This window comes from Phyllopteryx taeniolatus, chromosome 12, assembly GCF_024500385.1.
Source record: "Phyllopteryx taeniolatus isolate TA_2022b chromosome 12, UOR_Ptae_1.2, whole genome shotgun sequence".
NCBI lineage: Eukaryota > Metazoa > Chordata > Actinopteri > Syngnathiformes > Syngnathidae > Phyllopteryx > Phyllopteryx taeniolatus.
The window spans coordinates 1,211,572-1,234,740 of NC_084513.1; the positions used below are offsets into that span (position 1 = coordinate 1,211,572).

Here is a 23,169-nt window from a genome sequence, read left to right on the forward strand (position 1 = left end):
TGTCCAAATGTTGTTCAGCAAACTTTAAACGAGCTTTGACATGCTTTTTTCCCAGCAATGGGGTCTTGTGTGGTAAGCGTGTATACAGGCCATGGTGGCAGAGTGCATTACTCACTGTTTTCTCTGTGACAACCATACCTGCTAATTCCAGGTCTTTTTGAAGCTCTCCACAGGTGGTCCTTGGCTTGTGGACAACTCTTCTGATTATTCTTTGCACTCCTCTGTCAGAAATCTTGCACGGAACACCTGATCGAGGCAAATTTATGGTGGTATGATTGGCTTTCCACTTACGTATTATGGCCAAAACTGTGCTCACTGGAACATCCAGAAGCTTACATATGTGCCTGTAACCATTGTCATCGTTATGTTTTGCAACAGTTAGTTTGTGATGGTCTTGAGACAGCTCTCTGCTCTCACCCATCATGAGATGCGTTTTGACTCACACCTTGGCAATGAGACCTTTTGTAGGCCATCAGTTAGGACTGAACCAGGCTGATATTCATTAGCACTGACAAGGGCTGGCTTGCTGTTTGATTATAGATAGATTTTAGGGGTTGTCTTGGCTTTCCATGTGTTTTTGCACGGGCCGCGGGCGTACTGGAGCCTATCCCAGCAGGAGGCGGTGTACACCCTGAACTGGTTGCCAGCCAATCGCAGGGCACATACAAACAAACAACCATCCGCAGTCACATTCACACCTCCGGGAAATTTAGAGTCTTCAATTAACCGACCATGCATGTTTTTGGGATGTGGGAGGAAACCGGAGTGCCCGGAGAAAACTCACGCAGGCACTGGGAGAAAATGCAAACTCCACACAGGCGGGGCCGGGGATTGAACCCCGGTCCTCAGAACTGTGAGGCAGACGCTCTCACCAGTCGGCTACCGTGCCGCCCGGCCAATAATAGTAATCGCAATTATTTTGATCAATATTGTAATCACGATTATTAGTCACTATTATTCTTCATGTTAGAGAAAAATCTTTATTTTTATCGCACTATATATATGCAATCAGGTCTTCTTCTTTTCCTTTCGGCTTGTCCCGTTAGGGGTCGCCATAGCGCGTCATCCTTTTCCATGTAAGATATATATGCAATCAGGTAATTGTACATTTTGTAGTTTGCATTTTTTCCCCTTAAAAGATAACATTTTTCTTCAGTTACGTTATATAGGTTAATATAAGTCGAACCCCAAACCTCAGAACTGTGAGGCAGGAGTGCTAACCACCGGTGCTTGCGCTCACATTTTTCAATCTTTCTTTTTTTTTTTTTAAACATTGGTGTATATGTTTAAAAACATATGAATGCCTCGTATGATGAAAATTATAATGTAATCTGAGAGAAAAGGCAACATTTTAATGTTGTAGGTATTGTGTCCATGCAAGAATTGTATCAAATGCCACAAACTTATTATTCATTATACTATATTTGACCCTTACAGCTTCATCTTTTCTGGACTCTTCTAAATTGACCGGAGAGGGATTGCTTGGCTTGTGGAAAATACAGTACTAAAACATTTTGTGGTTTGTCCTTGAGTGTTATGTTCTGCTGACCTCCATCTCACCTAATGAACGATGAAGTCAGAAGTGTAATTGTTGGCAAATACAGTCATGAGGAAGAAGAGCTGCGGAGCAGCTAATGGAAATGACTACGTCTTGATTGGTCACATGCAAATAATCTGTGCAGCATGTTGCTCTCTCCGAAAATTGCCAAACCTTTCCGGAGTTGTTCCGTTTTTGAGAGAGAAAAGCAACACAATCAGCCACAAATCAGGGGAGGTCAAGTGTGGGAGAAACAAACGCAGGGAAAAAAGTACTATGCAAAAGAGTCAAACTCATGTTGAAATTGTCACCAGCTACTCGCAACTTGCTTGCTAAACTTACAGGAGTTTTATCATTTCTGTAGTACATTGTCATACTATTATTATCATTTCAACTTGATGGGTTTAGTCAAAAAAAAAAATAATAAAAAAATAAATCCGGCCTCTCCTGTGTGGAATTTGCATGTTCTCCCCATGCCTGCGTGGCTACTCTGGTTTCCTCCCACATCTCAAAAACATGTATAGTAGGTTAATTGAGGACTCTAAAATTGCCCGTAGGTGTGAATGTGAGTGCAAGTGGTTGTTTGTTTGTATGTGCCCTGCGATTGGCTGGCAACCAGTTCAGGGTGTACCCCGCCTCCTGCCCGATGATAGCTGGGATAGGCTCCAGCACGCCCGCGACCCTAGTGAGGAGAAGCGGCTCGGAAAATGCACGGATGGATAATAAAACAGACAGATTTCATGCTGATCTGCATTTTCAATGCTGAACTGAAATATACACCAGATATGAGTTTATATTGATTTACTGTATATTGAAATGCATTAGTGGCACGGTGGACGCCTGCCTCACAGTTCTGACGTCCCAGGTTCAAATCTGGCCTCGGCTGTGTGGAGTTTGCATGTTCTCCTCGTCCCTGCGTGGGTTTTCTCCGGGTACTCCGGTTTCCTCCCACATCCCAAAAACGTGCATGGTAGGCTAATTGAAGACTCTAAATTGTCCGTCGGTGTGAATGCGAGTGTGAATGATTGTTTCTTTATGTGTGCCCTGCGATTGGGTGGCGACCATTTCAGGGTGGACCCCGGACAATCACCATAGTACTAAACACATTAGTAAAGCTACATGAACATAATTAGCACAAAAGTTAAGCGTTTGAGCCTCCGTTAATGTATCAGCACACCACTCAGCTCCGCCAGCCCCAAAGGATAACTTTTCATGTGATTTGCTTTTTCTTTGGCTTTTTATAGCTTTTTTTAATGAATAAGCTGTCAGGTGTGATATGTGGACTCACATTCAAAGCAGTCAGACTCCAGCATCGGAGTATCTACGCCAGTTGTGAACTCTCAGAGATAAGGCGTTTTATTGCATGTTTGATGTTAACTTTTTCTTGAAGATTGGATGATTATGAAAACGAAAAAGAAAAGTGCATCTGTGGCATGTTCGTCACGTGTCATTAAGTAAAGCGGTTGACTGATTTTTACGTTTGTATGATAGTTAAAACGGCGGCAAGGTGGCCGACTGGTTAACGCGTCAGCCTCACAGTTCTGAGGAGCAGGGTTCAATCCCCGGTCCCGCCTGTGTGGAGTTTGCATGGTCTCCCCGTACCTGTGTGGATTTTCTCCGGGCACTCCGTTTTCCTCCCACATCCCAAAAACACGCATTAATTGGGGACTCTAAATTGCCCGTAGGTGTGATTGTGAGTGCGAATGTTGTTTGTTTGTATGTGCCCTGCGATTGGCTGGCAACCAGTTCAGGGTGTCCCCTACCTCCTGACCGATGATAGCTGGGATAGGCTCCAGCACGCCCGCGACCCTAGTGAGGAGAAGCGGCTCAGAAAATGGATGGATGGATGATAGTTAAAAGAGTTTAAAAATGATACTTAGCTGCCTATTGGGTAAATAAAGGTGTCATGACGAAAAGTTTGACTTTTGAAATTATTTTTCAAGAAAGTATAGACCGCATTTCTGGGATTTTTTGAAATTATTATTATGGAATGGAATTTTCATAGATAGTAGTGACTATTCCTTGAAGATTAGTTTGGTTGGAAACTGTTGTTACCATCTAGCAAAGGCTGAAATGAGCTTCCAGGATCGTTCCAGCGTGGTAGCGTAGAGGGGAAGAAAGACTACTTTTTGATTCTTTAATGAATTTTGGATGAGCGTCATTAAAGCATCAAACGGTGAGACGACATTGCGAGAATACCTCGAAGATCACAATATAATTGCACCCTCCTCAACCTGCTCATATCCTGTATTGTAATGTTTCCACTCACACTCACTGTTCTATTAATACGCTACGTCCAGCCGGGTTCTGTCCGCTCAATTGCTGCCTGACACATATGTTCCTCTGCATGTGTGTGTTGGCTCAGGTTGACTGTGCTTTTATTCTAAATCCAATGCAGGATGAGAAAGAAAGGAAGCCAAGACAAAAAATGTAGGAAAATGGCATGACAACACAAAGACACACAAAAGAAGGCGACAGATAGAAGCAGCGCTGAATTGGGACCTGCTGATTCATTTCGTTCCTTCATTCCACCAGCAATTCCTTGAAAATGAATGCAAATTGGTTGGTTTCAAATGCACAATGACACACCAGTGCTGCAGTACACACAGACACACATGCACGCACACATGCACTCACACACACACACACACACACGCCACAACGGTTACACTCCCTCGACACTTCTAATGCACCATATTAACATCACATTAATGTTATATACACCTTTTATCTACATCATATTTTATGGTCTGTGCACCCCACGTTTTCCTCATATTTAATGTCGATACATCTCATTTCGTTGGCACAATATTAATCAAAATTTTAATAGATGTCCATCCATCCATTTTCTATATGATTTATCATGGGCATTTCTAGCCCATTTTTGGGGGCGCTCACGCACACCTAAGATGCACTCGAGCGCTCCTATGAGAGATAAAAAAAATAAAAATAATTATGTGGTTTATAAACAACCTCACTCCACACAGGAAGATCAAGAGCTGACATTTAAAACCCAGAGTCCCAGAATTGTGAGGCAGACATGGTAACCACTATGTGACTACATTGTATGTCACTGCGCTTTCCCATGATGGACCTAATTTACATAATATTTCATGATCTGTATTGTCATGTTCTGCACCTGTACATACAATGAATCACATATAGCAACCAAGGGTATTCAGAGCGCAGTTTGGGCTAAGACCCAGGAGGACAAGCAGTTCTTGTGCATGTGAGTATTTGTTGTTGTTGTTGTAGCCATCACTTTTCATTTCATTTTGCCCATTAAAAACATGTATTATCTTCTCATGTTTGTCACCTCCACAAAAGCACCAAACTGCCACTGTCCTTTGTACACACGTATACATGCACGCAGTCTAGGTTTAACCATTGCGTCTTTGTTTTTTTCTTCCTCTCCACAGACAGCTGCTGTCTGCACACTGAAAGTGGATCTAGTGGGCGAGAGACATAGAAACAAACAGAGCGAGAGAGAGAGAAAGAGAGAGAGTGAGAGTTTCATCTGATAGCTGCAACACGTGTTCCATGTTTTAATGTTCACTTCCTCTAGGAAGGCACCTATATGGCATCCTCTTGACTTCTTACTTTGCGGCGTACTCAAGCTCACGTGTTTCAACAGTGCTTGCTCGTGTATGTGTTTAAAAGTATATACTCATATTCTGTGCAGGTGTTCATAGATGATGCGACAAAAATGACTGCCGGGGATATAATGCATGTTGCGTGACTTATTTATTTCATGATACAGCTGCATTTATCTCGTTCATTCCGAGGATAAAATGTTGAATACTGACGCTGTGGGAGTACTCTGTTATATTTGTGTGTGTGTGTTGTGCTGAGTCAGCAGCATCCAGATGGCATCTCTGTGTGTGGTTGAAGCGTCGCATAAATGACTTCACCCTGCACCTTCAAAACACCACACTGCAACCATCCGCTATTCAAGCTTTAATGTGATTGGCTCAAGAATGACTCACACGCTGTCAATGGAAAAGAAGAGAGGAGCCACATATGTGTGATGCAAAAACACACACAATGTCGTTGTTGGTTTATGGCGCCGCTGAGAGTTGTGTTGTCGGAGCTCTGCATTTATGGAAGCGTGTTACTGGGGAATAACGGCAACCTTGAGGGTTTAATAGGAGGAAGAGACCATTGTTATTATCTTTGTTGCAATGGAAACACAAGGCAGTGCCAACCTGACACAGGATAGATAGATTGAGAGACAGATAAAGAAGTGTAAATGTGTGTGTCCCCAGCCACACGCTACTCTTGATACAAATACACAGCTCAACCTCTGACCACCTTACATCATCGCTAGCGATATGATTTTGGCACTGAGTCAAACGGCCTCACGCAAACGGGAATATCTGTGCAGTATGAAGAAAAAGGAGCGGAGTGTAAACGCAACTTGCAGCCTCTTCCAAGGCCTTCGGATCAAGGCAAATAATAAGATATAATAACAAGCCCAAATTATGTAAAGATAATCAAATAAATACTTGAAATTGTTTAAATTGTGGGCCCTGAATCGATAATCTATGAAAGTTTAACTTTTTGAATGGAAGTATGGAAATAAATAAATGTTTTCTACTTTTGTGAAAGGGGTCTGTAATAAATCAGACTGCTCAAACTATTCCACTTTAGCAAAAAGGAAACACTTAAGATAATATTGAAAACAAAGCACAAAAAGAAAGGAAATTTGTGGTTGGTAGATTATTTCTTTCTTGTAACAGTGTTTCTGAGGCACGTATAAATCTCATACCATTGGAAAACCTGTTTATTTCCCTTTTTAAATAGGACCATACTTATACACATGAAAAATCCAAATCCTCTCTGACATTGCCAAACAGCTTACTTTGCTGTTGCTATTGACTCTTGTTTTTAGCTTCATGTACCCCAAAGTCATCATGGGCCCCTGCTACGGTGGTCAGTAGCTTGCACCAAATAACACAATGACATGTAATTGTGAACAAAGACCTTTCCTTCTTTCTTACCAGTCAAACCGCCACGGTGTAGCGCCAACTACTGGCAAGGAGGATTTACTCGATGTCACATTTTTAAAATTTTTTTTTTTGGCCTTAAGTATCGGTGGCTGGTATTGACAGCCTTCACGAGTACCCAATACCTTGAAATAAGGCCGATATCGGGCTGATACCGATACCTGGTGGTGTCGGTACTTTCCCATCCCTAAAAAATACGATTGATTCCATAGCATACTGTATATCACTGATAACATAGATCGATACCATACTGGTTTTCATTGTTTCTGCAGTGTGTTTGTGACCTGGGTGCGATGCCTGGCAAGCACTTAAGCGTTATAAAGGACTATTTCTCTTGGTGTGTGTCATGCGCGTGTATGTGTGAGATCAGTGTGTGGTTTGTGTTATGTAGAAGAGTGATGGATGTGGTTTTCCTCTGCAGCTCTGCAGGGAAAACTGGAGCCAAAACCATTAATGTGCATGCGTGCGTGCTTGTGTGTGTGTGTGTGTGAGACAGGAAATATTCACACTGAGCTTGGAGCATTGAAGTACGCGCACGTTAGTAATATGTTATAATATTTAACATACGAATTTTTCCGCATGGAGGTATCCATTTGGTTTCTTGGGATTAAAATCACTGTCATCACCATGGTGGAATTCTGATTCATTATCATGCAAAAATGTACACTAAATACCTCCTATTGCTTTGAATTTCACCACATGGAAACTAATGTCATCTGTGAATTGATTTAGAGGCATATGCACTCACTTATTTAAGTCATTGACCGATATGAGAAGGTCAAAACCAAACCATGCATAGACATGCCTCTCTGACAGTGTCAATCAAAAGTATTGCATTGGATCTCACAAAAAGGTTTGGTTCGTTTACCTAATGAACAGGCCGGTGAGAGTAGCTCAAGTTTACGTTTGTCAACACTTAACAACTGGGAACTACCATTAAAACCTACTTTGCAGCAATGCATTAGCAGTAGCACATGGCACAACACACAGTTCTGCGTAAGGTGGAACCTCTGAAGTTTAATTTCCAAAATTCACTTGCGCACTGCCTTCATCATCTAGACTGAAGATTCTATTTTTGTGATTGTCGTAAATCCAGCAATGCACGTGGCGCAACTCTGCAAGGAGGGCCGGCATAAGGAAGCGTATTTAAAACTCGGATGTTTGCGCTGGTGTTTGCCTGTTCACAGCTGACTTCAATCCTGTCCAAATGAAGTGGTTCCTCTCATTACCTTAAATGCAGTTTGAATGGTGCACAAATAGGGCTCTATTTTCTAGGCTTTACACGATCAGTGTTTTTGGGGCCGATCACCGATCAGCGAGTTGAAAAAAAGATAACCGATCACCGATCCGATCACAAGATGGAGGAATGTGTCTATTTAAGTGACCTGTTCATTTACTGCATATACTTGTTTTCTTAATTGCTCAAAAAATTATATTTATAATAAATAATATACCTTTGTTCATCTATTTTATCTATTTAAAAATTGATAAATGGTCTTCTATTAGATGGCAGGAAGTAAATACAGTAATTAATGTATCCACTTTTTGTGATATTTTCCTTTGTTGGTGTTCTGTGAGATTTTTAAATTGTAAAATATGTTCCTTGGCTCCATAAAGGGTGAAAATCACTGCTCTAGTCAGATCGTGTATTCTAATCAATCAGGTCAAACCAACATTACATGACAGAAATAATGCTAACATACTGTAATTAAATTACTTTATTTTTAATTAAATTACAACCCCAATTCCAATGAAGTTGGGACATTGTGTTAAACATAAATAAAAACAGAATACAATGATTTGCAAATCATGTTCAACCTATGTGTTCACTGTGATGGGTTAAATGCAGAGAATATTGTTCATGACAATAAAATGATTATTCTTCTTCTTCTATATTTAATTGAATACACTACAAACACGGCGGCACGGTGGCCGACTGTTTAGAGCGTCAGCCTCACAGTTCTGAGGACCAGAGATCAATCCCCGGCCCCGTCTGTGTGGAGTTTGCATGTTCTTCCCGTGCCAGCGTGGGTTTTCTCCGGGCACTCCGGTTTCCTCCCACATCTCAAAAACATGCATGAATTGGAGACTCTAAATTGCTCATAGGTGTGAATGTGAGTGCGAATGGTTGTTTGTTTGTATGTGCCCTGCGATTGGCTGGCAACCAGTTCAGGGTGTACCCCGCCTCCTGCCCGATGATTGCTGGGATAGGCTCCAGCACGCCCGCGACCCTAGTGAGGATAAGCGGCTCACAAAATGGATGGATGGACACTACAAACACAAGATATTTATTGTTCAAACTGATAAACTTTATTGTTTTTTTACCAAATAATCATCAACTTAGAATTTTATTGCTGCAACACGTTCCAAAAAAGCTGGGACAGGGTCATGTTTCCCACTGTGGTACATCACCTTTTCTTTTAACAACATTCAATAAATGTTTGGGAACTGAGGACGCTAATTGTTGAAGCTTTGTAGGTGGAATTATTTCCCATTCTTGCTTGATGTACAGCTTCAGCTGTTCAACAGTCCGGGGTCTCCGTTGTCGTATTTTACGCTTCTTAATGCGCCACACATTCTTAATGGGAGACAGGTCTGGACTGCAGGCAGGCCAGTCTAGTACCCGCACCGCACTCTTTTACTACGAAGCCACGCTGTTGTAACGCGTGCAAGAATGTGGTTTGGAATTGTCTTGCTGAAATAAGTAGGGGCGTCCATGAAAAAGACGTTGCTTGGTTGGCAGCATATGTTTCTCCAAAACCTGTATGTACCTTTCAGCATTAATGATGCCTTCACAGATGTGTAAGTTACCAATGCCATTGGCACTAACAGCCCCATACCATCACAGATGCTGGCTTTTGAACTTTGCGGATGGTTCTTTTCCTCTTTGGCCCAGAGGACACAACGTCCACAATTTCCAAAAACAATTTGAAATGTGGACTTGTCGGACCACAGAACACTTTTCCACTTTGCATCAGTCCAGTTTCTGGGTGTTGTTGATAAATGGCTTTTGCTTTGCATAGTAGAGTTTCAAGTTGCACTTACGGATGGAGCACCCAACTGTATTCACTGACATTGGTTTTCTGAAGTGTTCCTGAGCCCATGTGGTGATATCCTTTACACATTGATGTTGGTTTTTGATGCAGTGAAGTATCGAAGGTCACGGGCATTCAATGTTGGTTTTTGGCCTTGCTGCTTACATGCAGTGATTTCTCCAGAATCTCTGAACCTTTCTATGATATTATGGACCGTAGAGGATGAAATCCCTAAATTCCTTGCAACTGTATGTTGAGGAACATTGTCCTTAAACTGTTCGACTATTTTCTCACGCACTTGTTCACAAAGAGTTGCACCTTGCTCCATCTTTGCTTGTTAATGACTGAGCAATTCAGGGAAGCTCCTTTTATACCCAATCATGGCACCCACCTGTTCCCAATTAGCCTGTTCACCTGTGGGATGTTCCAAAGAGGTGTTTGATGAGCATTCCTCAACTTTCTCAGTCTTTTTTGCCACCTGGCCCAGCTTTTTTTGGAACGTGTTGCAGCCATAAAATTTGAAGTTAATGATTATTTGCTAAAAACAATAAAGTTTATCAGTTTAAACAATAAATATCTTGCCTTTGTGGTGTATTCAATTAAATATAGGTTGAACATGATTTGCAAATCATTGTATTCTGTTTTTATTTATGTTTAACACAACGTCCCAATTTCATTGGAATTGGGGTTGTACTTCACCCACACCGAAACTTTAGAGCATGATTCGACAGAACGGCGGCATGTTTACGTCCAACCGTTCGTGGTACGACTACATAACGTTACAGAGGCTACATAACGTTTTGTTGCCTGCTTGCTTCATATTCAAAGTACCGGAACATACCTCAAGCAAGTCTTAAACGAACATCCTCTCCAGTCCTGAGCACCGGTGACCACCAACACACCTTATTCCGGATTTTGTCCTTATAATACAAAATCGGCGCGGTCCACTCTCGTTGTCGTCGCTACGGTAACGAGTGTATCCGGTCAAATTTGAGTTGGCAAAATCAAACCCACTGATCGTAAAAAACGGGATGTGGTGGTATCGGAATACAAGATTTTATTGCAGTCACATGCAATCTTGAAAGAGCAAATTTGTCTTGTAGTCTGATCCGGGCATTACGTGTTGTCTGTCTCAGACGTGTTGTCAGACGTGTTGTCTGTTCCACACCCCCGAGCCCTGCCAAAAGAAGCGAGAAAGTGCCTCCTACCAAAAAAAGTTTGCAATTGCCGATAGATGCCTACAAGATGGTGGCAAAGGACAACTTTTGTCTAAATGAACTTTCTCAACTCACTACAACAAAGTTCCGTGGCACCAATATGCCAGATGTATTATAATAAATGTATTGCTGTACCTGAGCACAAAAACAGACAATAGGTGAGTTTTTCAGCGAATAACGGAGTATACGTTTTTTGAAAAAAATCTATGAGTCGGAAATAGTGAATATGCGGGGGAACACTCTGCATTCATTTTTGATTGGATTATTTCTATTTCCATTTTTTACTTTGTAAAAATTGTTGTCAATTCTAGACAAATTGAATGGAATTATGTTAAACAGTACAGTGCAGGCATCAAACCTGGGGGCCAGATCCGGCCCGGCACATTATTTTATGTGGCCCGCCAAAGCAAATTGTGTGCGTCGATTGAATGTTTCATGCTAGAACACCAAAATTGCAAATTGTCTTCACTTTTAATAACGTTGAGCTGTTGGACACATTTTTTCTTACCAATCCCCCCTTTTAAAACAAATTGAAAAATAGTTGAACAAACATTTTTATTACTCGCGTCTCATTTCAAAACTAGTTATTCATCAATTTGTTGTGTATATGTAATAATATGAGACGATCATACAATCATATGGGTTCACAGTCATAATGGCCCTCAGAGGGAAAGAATAACTACGATGTGGCCTGCAACAAAAAATAGTTTGACACCCTGCAAAGGTTCCAATGAATATATAGGAAGATGGTAGTGAAAGTGCGTTAATATTGTCTGTAATGATAAGTATTCCAATTGTGTTGTTATCAATAATTTACAGTTGTTCTGCTATGTGTGTGTCGTCTGAGCTACTAGATTATTGTGCTCCAAGGGACCTCCCAGGGGAGGCTAGGAACAGCTGTGCCGTCACATGCATCACAGTCTGCTACTTCAACTCTAAGTTATATATCCTGTACATATACAGTATATGCAGTAAATATGTATTATATGTATATAATATGTATATGTTAACTAGCAGCACAGCGCTCCAAGTGACACTTTAGGTTTTACATATGGAATGATAGTTTCATGGTGAACATAATAGGTGACACAATTTTGCATTCTTGCACATCAAGAGTCTCTGATTCAGTAGGCTACCTCCTTTCAACACAAGTTCTGGCAGCCGGTTGTCGTGGCAGCTGTTTCCAGGCTGTGTGCTGCCTCACCTGTCGCCCTCTAAAGACATGTAGACACACGCACGCACACACGCACGCACACACGCATGCGCGCGGGCACACACACACACACACACACACACACGCACACATCTATATATATATACAGTCTAACAGGGGGTGATGGTATTTGTCTTAAGTGCACCAGCCAAAATGTTGACATGACCAGACACACACATGCACACACCTGTAATTTAGGAGTCCAAGCGTCATCAGTGTGCTGATGTTATTTTGTGAGAACAATTTAAAAGCTGGTGATGCTGATGCATTATGGGTAAGACGCATTGTGAGTCCTCCTACCAGTAAGCCTGGGTTATCATTTGGTGTGTGTGTGTGTGTGTGTGTGTGTGTGTGTGTGTGCGTGTGTGAGGTGGGGGTGTCAGTGTTAATGGCTCTAGCAGGACTGCATGTCAACCTTTAACATGGTCATGTCTGGAAACATTGAGTGAGTGCAAGTGTGTGTGTGTGTGTGTGTGTGTGTATATGCGTTTACGAATGCATGTGTGTGTGTGTAGTAGCAGCGACCGTGACCTTACCCTGCAGTTTGTCGTGTGAATAGTCGGCGATAACATAAATCCCCCTGCCTCAAACACATAACACAACGCACACCCGCATATGCTGTATACTCCCCACCAAGGCCACAATATTAGGTACACTAGGACAAGCTAATGACCTCAAATAGTCAGAATAATTAGTCTTGGTGCTCTACCAGTCACAGTTCTGATTTTAATGTGCCTTGACTGAAGCAGACATAATCTGTATTCCTTCGTTTCCTCCTCTACTGGCATGTAAATGAGGTGAGAGTGAATGTTTATTTGGACCAGTAATTCATTCACGCTTATTAGACTTCATTCACTCAGTGTTTTTGTGCTAACTGGAGAAAGTCAAAGAGTTCCAGTTTCTCTTTTTTGCTTGTTTCTAAGTGGTATTTGTGAGTCTGAAGGCTAAAAAGAACCACAGAAAATACAGATTTTTGTCTTTTATGGTTAGGGTTGGGAATCGATTCCGGTTCCGATTCCGGTTCCGATTCCGGTTCCTTATTTCTAAACGATTCTCGATTCCGATTGTTTTAGGGAGCTGGGTCAAAAATGTTTTCATAGTTTAAATAAATGGTGTCCAAATTATGAACATCCATTTTCTTAGTAGCCAGCAGCATAGACTAAAATGAACAATTGACTCGGGGTCCTTTAGTGTCGATATCAAACCTATAAACTAAAACGCAATGTGTGTGGAACTAACCCAACTGACTTCCATCCATCCATTTTCCAAGCCGCTTATCCTCACAAGGGAATGCTGGAGACTATCCCAGCTATCCTGAACTGGTTGCCAGCCAATCGCAGGGCACACATAAACAAACAACCATTCGCATTCACATTCACATCTAGGGGCAATTTAGAGACTTCAATTTACCTACCATGCATGTTTTTGGGATGTGGGAGGAAACCGGCGTGCCCGCAGAAAACCCACGCAGGGACGGGGAGAACATGCAAACTCCACACAGGAGGGGCCGGGGATTGAACCCCGGTCCTCAGAACTGTGAGGCAGACGCTCTAACCAGTTTCACACTGTGCCGCCCCCAACTGACTTAATATTCATTAATTCAGCAAAAATATAGCATTGTTAAAATAGTTATTTGGGACTGTTTCATCACGTCAAATGGTTTATGTGCAAGTTTTAACTTGGCTTCCTGTTTTAAGCTTGTAGCCTTTTATTTTGAAGGGTACGTGCCGGACCTCAGCATTTTGACATGAAAAGTAACTTCACACAGCACCGATGATCTATTATTATTATTTTTTTTTTATGGATGGAACCAAATGGTATAAAACGCCGCTTCCTTTCCCGATTTTCACCGATGAGGCACAAGGTTTGTGTTTGTGATACTGTGAGACAACATTTATGTGAATTTTGACACGATTCATTGTGATGTAAAGTTGATACGGTAAAGTTTTAGCTCAATGTTAAGCTTTTTTTTCTGTCATCAGCGCTTACGTTGGTTTGAAGACTAAAATAAACGCTAAAACCCATCAGTGCAAAAGTGCAACCAGCCCTTTACCTTGTGAGCTGTCTCAATGTTGGCATAGACGTATTTTATTCTTTCACTCACCCAATTGACTGAGAGTTGACTTCACTGTGATTCGGAGTGCGTCAGACGCTACACATCGTGAAAGCCTCCTTTACACAATATGATCTTATTCCAAGTGTTGCGCTGAGGTGGCTGGTTATTTGTCTTAACAAAGTTAAGTTTGTTTCTGGCGGCACGGTGACCGACTGGTTAGAGTGTCAGCCTCACAGTTCTGAGGAGCGGGGTTCAATCCCCGGTCCCGCCTGTGTGGAGTTTGCATGTTCTCCCCGTGCCTGTGTGGGTTTTCTCCGGGCACTCCGGTTTCCTCCCACATCCCAAAAACATGCATTAATTGGGGACTCTAAATTGCCCATAGGTGTGAATGTGAGTGCGAATGTTGTTTGTTTGTATGTGCCCTGCGATTGGCTGGCAACCAGTTCAGGGTGTACCCCGCCTCCTGCCTGATGACAGCTGGGATAGGCTCCAGCACGCCCGCGACCCTAGTGAGGAGAAGCGGCTCAGAAAATGGATGGAGGGAAAGTTAATACACACTTTTGTTCGCCGCCGCTGTTGGGCACAAGCACGTCTTCGTTTGTTTGTTTTTGCCGCGTCTTCTTCAGGTGGGTGGACTGTAGGTATCAAAGCTGGGAACCAAAATGTTTAAATTTGAACGATTCCTGGAGAACCGGAACGTTAGTCCCGGTTCCAATCGGTTCTCGTTATTTATGGTACACTTAAAGCGGCACGGTGGACGACTGGTTAGCACATCTACCTCACAGTTCTGAGGACCTGGGTTCAAATCTCGCCTCGCCTGTGTGGAGTTTACATGTTCTTCCCATGCCTGCATTGGTTTTCTCCGGGTACTCCGGTTTCCTCCCACGTCCCAAAAACATGCATGTTAGGTTAATTGAGGACTCTAAAATTGCCCGAAGGTGTGAATGTGAGTGCGAATGTTTGTTTTTATATATGTGCCCTGGGTTTGGCTGGCGACCAGTTCAGGGTGTACCCCGCCTGTCACCCAAAGATAGCTGGAATAGGCTCCAGCACGCCCGTGACCCTAGTGAGGATAAGCAGTACGCAAAATGGATGGATGGGTGTACTTAAAGATGAAAAGTATGTGAAGGTTTCCAAAATATACTGCAATCAATTCAGTACCAGTTTCTGAGACCCTCCCTTTAGGATACTAGGCAGAGTGTAAGGGTAGTTAAAAGGACGGATGTCGACACACTGCAATGGATTGATGGGCGAACAGAGAAAGCTCATTTGCAGGTTGTGAAGATGACAAAAACAAATGCTTGTCATCTTGTAATAAACACGTCAAGAAAAAAGATGTCCTAACTTGTTCGTAACTTCTTCGCCTTAAGGCTGCCGCACACGGAGCAATATGTTTGAACCTAGCTGAACTGTCACTCAGTGTACAGGGTTCCATAAATATTTTCATGAGTGACTGATCACCCTGGCCACTGGTTTTGCGGCAATTCATGGCACCGCAACGTCGCTGATTAGAGCCGATCAAAATGCACATAAGCTTTCATAAGTTTTCATAAGCTTTCAAAAATACATTTCCGGGTTTTAAGCCAACGAGACAGAGAACAGGTGTTGTGCCACTCCCAAGCCTTACAAATACAGAATATAAAGTATCAAATACTGCGATTGGCTGGCAACCAGTTCAGGGTGTACCCTGCCTCCTGCGCGAAGACAGCTGGGATAGGCTCCAGCACGCCCGCGACCCTAGTGAGGAGAAGCGGCTCAGAAAATGGATGGATGGATGGAAGTATCAAATATAGTTCTTTCATATAAATACTTGGGGTTATTTATATTTATATATGTATTTATAATTTATATAGGGCTTTCACTATCGAATCCTTTTAGAATTCATGATCCTATAGATATTTCGTCCACTAACTGAGTAATAGCCCCCCCCCCCCATAATCTGGTAATCACATGTATAGCATACAAACGTTTACATACTAATGTTTACATAGGTGTTCCAACCTGGATACACAAGACACTGTCATATACTGCCCTGCAGTTCCATTATTGGTGCTAGGAGGACGCTTTGTATCCTCTAACCCCCCCCTCCCCCTATTTTCAGCACCTGTCTTCAATTAGCCTCATCACCACCGGTTTATATAAGCCTACCTGTTCCCGGAAATCCTCGCCTAAGTATTGCTGCCTCTCCTAGCGGTACCACGGCCCGCCTTATGTCAAGTAAGCTATACTGTTCCTCGCTTCCCTTGTTAACTCTTGTGTCTCCTCGTTCCCAGTGCTCCCCTGTGTTCCTGACCCATGTCATTCCTGCAACCAAGCCAGCCGCCTGTTCTGTCCACTGCCTGCTCATAAACTGTTCATCATTTAACATCTGCCTCCTCCTGCTCTTTGGTCCAACTACTCCCCACACGTGACAGAATACTTAGGCCACTATGGACCCAGCAACTCCGGAGACTCTGATGAACGCACAAACCCTCCAAGGCACCCACATTGGACGACAGGACAACAGCGGAATATTCCATTGAGTTCCGGCTATTGGCAGGTGAATGCGGGTGGGACGACGTGGCGCTTGGGGGGATTTTTGCAAATGGCCTCTCCAAACAACTCAAGGATGAGCTAGCGGTCCGGGACGAATCCTCCTCTCTTGAGGATCTCATCACCCTGTCCATTCGGCTTGATAACCGACTGCGAGAGAGAGCACGAGAGAGGAGGGTCCGCGTATGTAAGAATCCTTCCACTCAGAGAACCACGCCGTCGGCTTCTCACCCACCTCCCACACCGTCTCCTGCACTTCCGTCACTCCCCGTAGCTACCAGAGAGCCAACTGGTAAAACGCGTCTAGACCCACAGGAGCGTCAGCGTCGAGTCATCCAGCGGCTGTGTATCTACTGCGGTCAATCCGGTCACTTTATTTCCTCATGCCCCCTCAAAAAACCAGGCTCACTGCGACGTGGTGAGCTAAACCTCCATTCCCTCAAGCTCTCCCTCTCGCATGACCGTTCCCGCTTGCATTATAGTTTCTGCTCAGAACACTGCCATTACTGCCCATATAGATTCCGGTGCCGATGACAACTTCATTCATGAAGCAATAATTTACCCGCTCCAAAGCCCTCTCCAACCACTTCCGTCCCTGAAGAAATTCACAGCCCTGGATGCCCGAATCATCTCCCCGTTAGCCACCAAACAGTGCCATTCACCTTGCTCATTTCGGGTAATCACTGTGAGAATGTCTCACTTTTTGTTATCCCTTCCCCTGATACCCCATTAGTCCTCGGAATTCCCCGGCTCAAAAAACACAACCCCACCATCGACTGGACACACTTAGCCATCACCGGCTGGAGCCCTCACTACCACTCACACTGCCTGCTCTCAGCTAGCTCAGCTATACCGCCCTCTGATAAATTGCCACCCTCTTCCACGCCTGTTGACCTCTCCCGAGTCCCTGAAGAATACCATGATCTCTCTCTGGTGTTCAGCAAAGACCTGCCCATTTCTCTACCCCCCAACGCCCGTATGACTGCGCAATTAATCTGCTGCCGGGGGCCTCTCTTCCCTCCAGCCGTCTCTATAACCTTTCCCGACCTGAGAAAAAGGCAATGGAGGACTATATCCGTGACTCTCTGACTTCCGGACTCATACGACCTTCCTCTTCTCCAGTAGGGGCTGGCTTCGTTTTTGTTGAAAAGAAAGACACCACTCTTCGCCCATGTATCGACTACCGTGGTCTCAATGACATCACCGTCAAAAATAAATCTCCGCTTCCCCTCATCGTCCCCTCGTTTGTACCCCTGTGCGACGCCCGGATGTTCACCAATTTGGATTTACGGAACGCCTACCACCTCATCGGTATTTGAGAGGGGATGAATGGAAAACCGCTTTCAACACCCGGTTTGTTTTTGTCTATTTGGATGACATTCTCATTTTCTCCTGCTCCCTTGAAGAACATCACCGTCATGTACGCCAAGTCCTCCAACGCCTCCTTGAAAACCACCTGTATGTTAAACCCGGAAAATGTGAATTTTACCTCTCCTCCGTACACTTCCTGGGCTACGTTATGGACAACTACAACCCAACCCTGCCAAGATCCAAGCCGTCGTTAACTGGCCCACTCCCAACAGCCGCAAAGAACTGCGTTACGTTTCCTTGGATTGGGCAATTTATACCGTTGATTCATCCGTAATTACAGCAATTCCCCTCACTAGCCTCACATCCACCAGCTCCCCCTTTCAGTGGACCCCGGCAGCATCCCAAGCATTTCGTCAACTCAAGACCCTGTTCACCAGTGTGCCCATTCTTCGCCACCCCGACCCCTCCCTCCAGTTCGTGGTCGAGGTTGACGCCTTGGACACGGGGGCAGGGGCTGTCCTCTCACAGCGGGACACCACGACCCAGAAACTTCACCCCTGTGCCTTTTTTCCCTGTTGTCTGTCCCCGAGAGGAACTATGACGTTGGCAACCGAGAGCTACTGGCCATTGTATGGGCCTTGGAAGAGTGGAGGCACTGGCTGGAGGGGACTGAACTACCATTCATCATTTGGACAGACCATAAGAATCTCTCTTACCTCCGTTCCGCTAAACGCCTTAACCCTCCACAAGCTCGCTGGGCTCTCTTCTTGAACAGGTTTAATTTCAGTTTCTCCTTCCGTTCTGGCTCCAAAAACAGCAAACAAGATTCCCTGTCTCGACTTTACTCACCCCCCTCCAGCCCATCCTTCCTTCCTCGTGCTTTGTTGGAGCAGCCACTTGGCAGATCGTACAGGAGGTTCAGGAGGCCCAAAAGACTCACCCAGATCCCAAGACCGGGCCTCCAAACCGTCTGTTCGTACCCGATTACGCATGCTCTGACGTTCTTCCGTGGGCTCACAACTCCAAACTCACCTGTCATCCTGGCATCACCTGCACCATTCAGTTCATCCAGCAGCATTTCTGGTGGCCAAGCCTTGTTCATCGCTCCCCGATGCCCGAATACAAGGTGGGCCAATCTGTCTGGCTTTCTTCTCACGACCTCCCGCTTCAGACAGAGTCCCGGAAACTCACTCTGCGTTTCATTGGTCCCTTCCCCATTACCAAGATCATCAATCCCACTTCCGTCCAATTGAAGCTTCCACAGTCTCTGAAAATTCATCCCACATTCCATGTCTCTTTGCTGAAGCCTGTCTCCACCTGCGCTCTATGCCCTCTGGCCGAACCCCCTCCACCCACGCGGGTTATTGACGACCATCCGGCCTCACATTGCGCATCCTCGACGTGAGGGAGCGGGGCTTCCAGTACCTTGTCGACTGGGAAGGGTACGGGCCGGAGGAGCGTTCTTGGATTTCCCGGAAGCTCATCCTCGATCCTACTCTTTTGGACGACTTCTACGCGCCTCACCCGGGGAAGCCTGGGAGGACGCCAGGAGGCGTCCGTTGAGAGGGGGGTACTGTCATATACTGCCCTGCAGTTCCATTATTGGAGCCGGGAGGGCGCTTTGTGTCCTCTCTCTCCCCCCTCCCCTCTCTGTTTTCAGCACCTGTCTTCAATCAGCCTCATCACCATCGGTGTAAATAAGCCTGCCTGTTCCCGGAAATCCTCGCCTAAGTATTGCAGCCTCTCCTAGCGATACCACGGCCCACCTTATGTCAAGTAAGCTATACTGTTCCTCGCTTCCCTTGTTAACTCATTCCTGCCACCAAGCCAGCCGCCTGTTCTGTCCACTGCCTGCCGCCTGTCCACGCCGCCGCCTGCCAACACATCCAGGACCACCTCCATAACCTTTCCTCAATAAACTGTTCATTTAACATCTGCCTCCACCTGCTCTTGGGTCCAGCTTACTCCCCACACGTGACAGACACGTCAGGATTTACCATTACAAAATGCACAGCAGTGTACTGAACTAGAAGATTTGGTGGAAATGTGAAATTGTGGTGATAAAGGTCAAAATGCGAAAAAGTAACCCATCCATCCATCCATCCATCCATCCATTTTCTGAGCCGCTTCTCCTCACAAGGGTCGCGGGCGTGCTGGAGCCTATCCCAGCTATCATTGGGCAGGAGGCGGGGTACACCCTGCACTGGTTGCCAGCCAATCGCAGGGCACAAACAAACAAACAACCATTCGCACTCACAGTCACACCTACGGGCAATTTAGAGTCTCCAAATAATGCATGTTTTTGGGATGTGGAAGAAAACCCGGAGAAAACCCACGCAGGCACGGGGAGAACATGCAAACTCCACACAGGCGGGGCCGGGGATTGAACCCCGGGTCCTCAGAACTGTGAGGCCGACGTTCCAACCAGTCGCCGACGCTCCAACCAGTCGCCGAAAAAGTAACCCATGTGTATTAAATTCGACAAATTGGTGAAAACGGTGTGAAATGTGGTGAAATCGTTGTGGAAACTTGAAACATGGTATTGTGGAAGTGCCGAAAACGAGATGGAAATTTCATGGTTATGATGTCATGCTGTGACGGACACCATTATCGCCATCAGGAGTTACCATTCCATACTGTACAGGTAGAAACATGGTGTAAAACAGTGAAAATATCTTGGAAATTTTAAGAATTGTTGAAAATGTGGTCCAATGTTGGTGAAAATGTGGCAAACATTGCTAAAATGTGGTGACATTGTGATTGAAACACTGGAACCACTGTGGAAAGTAGCGAAAACGTGCCTAAATGGCCACGTAAAATGTCATGTCAAATGTCATGCTATTTATGTAGCAGACACAGCTCTTGCAGTCAAGATTAACACTACTGAACTGTGTTGTGAAGTGGTGAAAACTTGGTGGAAACGTGGCACTATGATGTTATGTTGTTTAGGTAGCGGACGCAGTTATAAGATTTACTTTTACAAACTTTACTGCGATGTGGAAATGCAGTTAAAACCTGATGAGAAATGTGGTCAAAACGTGATACGAAAACAGTGGAAACGTCATTTGGTTTGCCATTGAAGAATACACTTGCTATTATCTGAGTGATGACAAAAATACGACAAAAGTCGAAGTGCGCAGGTGGTGTTGGCTGTTTGTTTTCCTGGCGACAATGTTTTTGTGTGTCCAGTCAGTTCATTGGCAACGAGCTGTTTAGTTTAACATCCATATGCTGCTGCAATCACATCTGTGTGGCTTCTGTGTACACACGCATGGATGGGGAAAACACATGCTAGAAGAAAATTGTGCATGACAGAAAGGGAAGACAAAAACTGCTAGAAAAAAATAAAATATGGTGAGACCAGGCTGCTCGGTGGCCGACTGGTTAGCACATCTGCCTCACGGTTCTGAGGACCGCGGTTCAAATCCCGGCCCCGTCTGTGTGGAGTTTGCATGTTCTCCCCGTGCCTGGGTGGGTTTTCTCCGGGCGGTCCGGTTTCCTCCCACATCCCAAAAACATGCATGGTAGGTTAATTGAAGACTCTAAATTGCCCGTAGGTGTGAATGTGAGTGTGTATGGTTGTTTGTTTCTTTGTGCCCTGTGATTGGTTGGCGACCAGTTCAGGGTGTACCCCGCCTCTCGCCCGAAGATAGCTGGGATAAGCTCCAGCACGCCCGTGACCCAAGTGAGGATAAGCGGTACAGAAAATCAATGGATGGATTGATGGATGGATGGATAATATACATACATATGGGAATGTATATAGTTATACTTAGCTATATTTAGGCCTGCAACGATTAATCGATAAAACATCATCATCAATCATTAAAAGTGTTGGCAACGAATTTCATTATCGATTCGTTGTGTTGCATGATTATGACACCAGGCCTGGCTCCGGAGAGGGGCCCCGGTGATGTGCGTCCATGCGAGGGAAAACAGCGTTCATTTATTTTTATCGTTATAGAGTGTTTATTTTTTATTTTTTAAACCTGTCCTGTTCAGCTGCATGGCCTTGCATATTGGTGGATCTGTATGCCTTTGTGCTAGAACAGTTTTGCTGTGCAACAGTTGAGTTTGAAATACTCCCCATGTTTATTTTTTAATTTTTAATTATTCTGATGTTTATTGAAAATGCAGCTGGACAGAAAAGGGTTTTACAGACAGAGGGACAGAGTGGACAAGGAAGACTAGGGGTGAAAACCACACCAGAACAATAGTGAGACAATCTTGATATTTAAACATAATTAACATTACAACAGTTCTTTGTAGATTGGGGGGAAACACCCGGTGAAAACTTGCAATGACTAACCAAGAGAACCAGATAACCAGGACAGAGAAGGACCCTGTGGGAAAATGAGCAAGGCAGTGTGACTGGCGAGTGGCGCAGTGGGATTCTGTTTTAGTGTCTCAAGTAAGAACCTGTGAGTTGATATGTTAGTATAACCTGTGTTGTTATTAATGATCCGAGCACAGTCCATCCATCCATTTTCTGAGCCGCTTCTCCTCACTAGGGTCGCGGGCGTGCTGGAGCCTATCCCAGCTATCATCGGGCCGGAGGCGGGGTACACCCTGAACTGGTTGCCAGCCAATCTGATCCGAGCAGAAGTAATTAAAATCTATAGTTTCTGTCGAACTTTTAGTGAATGAACACTATATCACATGCATGTTAGTAAATTGGTGTACGGAGTTGCTGTGCCCCTCGCAACCGACCACCCAGGACCCAGAGTGGTCCCAAGCCCGACTGAAGCGCCCCGACCAGTCCCAAGGGGGAGGGGCAAGGGTACCGGACCACCGCCCCCCACGCCCGACCCCACCCCCCACCCAGCGAGCCCACCGCTGCCACCGTCCTCACCCCAACCGGACAGCATGGGGTCAACCAACGAAGAACCCGTGAGAACCAACGAAGAAGAGCCCGCATGAAGACGTGCCTACGCCCAACGGCAGCGGGGACAAACAAAACTGCACCCCAACCCTGCCAAAATCAATGACCACTCGCCCCAGTACAACACTCGGAACAAAACCATTCCGGGAAAAGGAGGCCCCCGCAACGTGCAGCACCCAACGCGCTCCCAGCGAAGCCAACCAGGCTAGCGAAACCACAGAACACGTCCATGCCAACACCGAGACATCCTACAGGGCAAATGGCCGGCCGCACCGACGGTCCCCAGCACCCACTCCAGTCCCCAAACCAACGCAAGCGCCGACGACAGAAAGAGAAAAACTGAACACCGAGCCAAAACCCCACCGCAGCAACCCCACACA

At 44.9% G+C, this 23,169-nt stretch overlaps 1 protein-coding gene across 1 annotated transcript in view; it reads left to right on the plus strand.

The window, feature by feature from the left end:
• The window catches only part of LOC133486406 (kalirin-like), a 218,457-nt gene that overhangs the window by 22,744 nt on the left and 172,544 nt on the right, over window positions 1-23,169 (plus strand).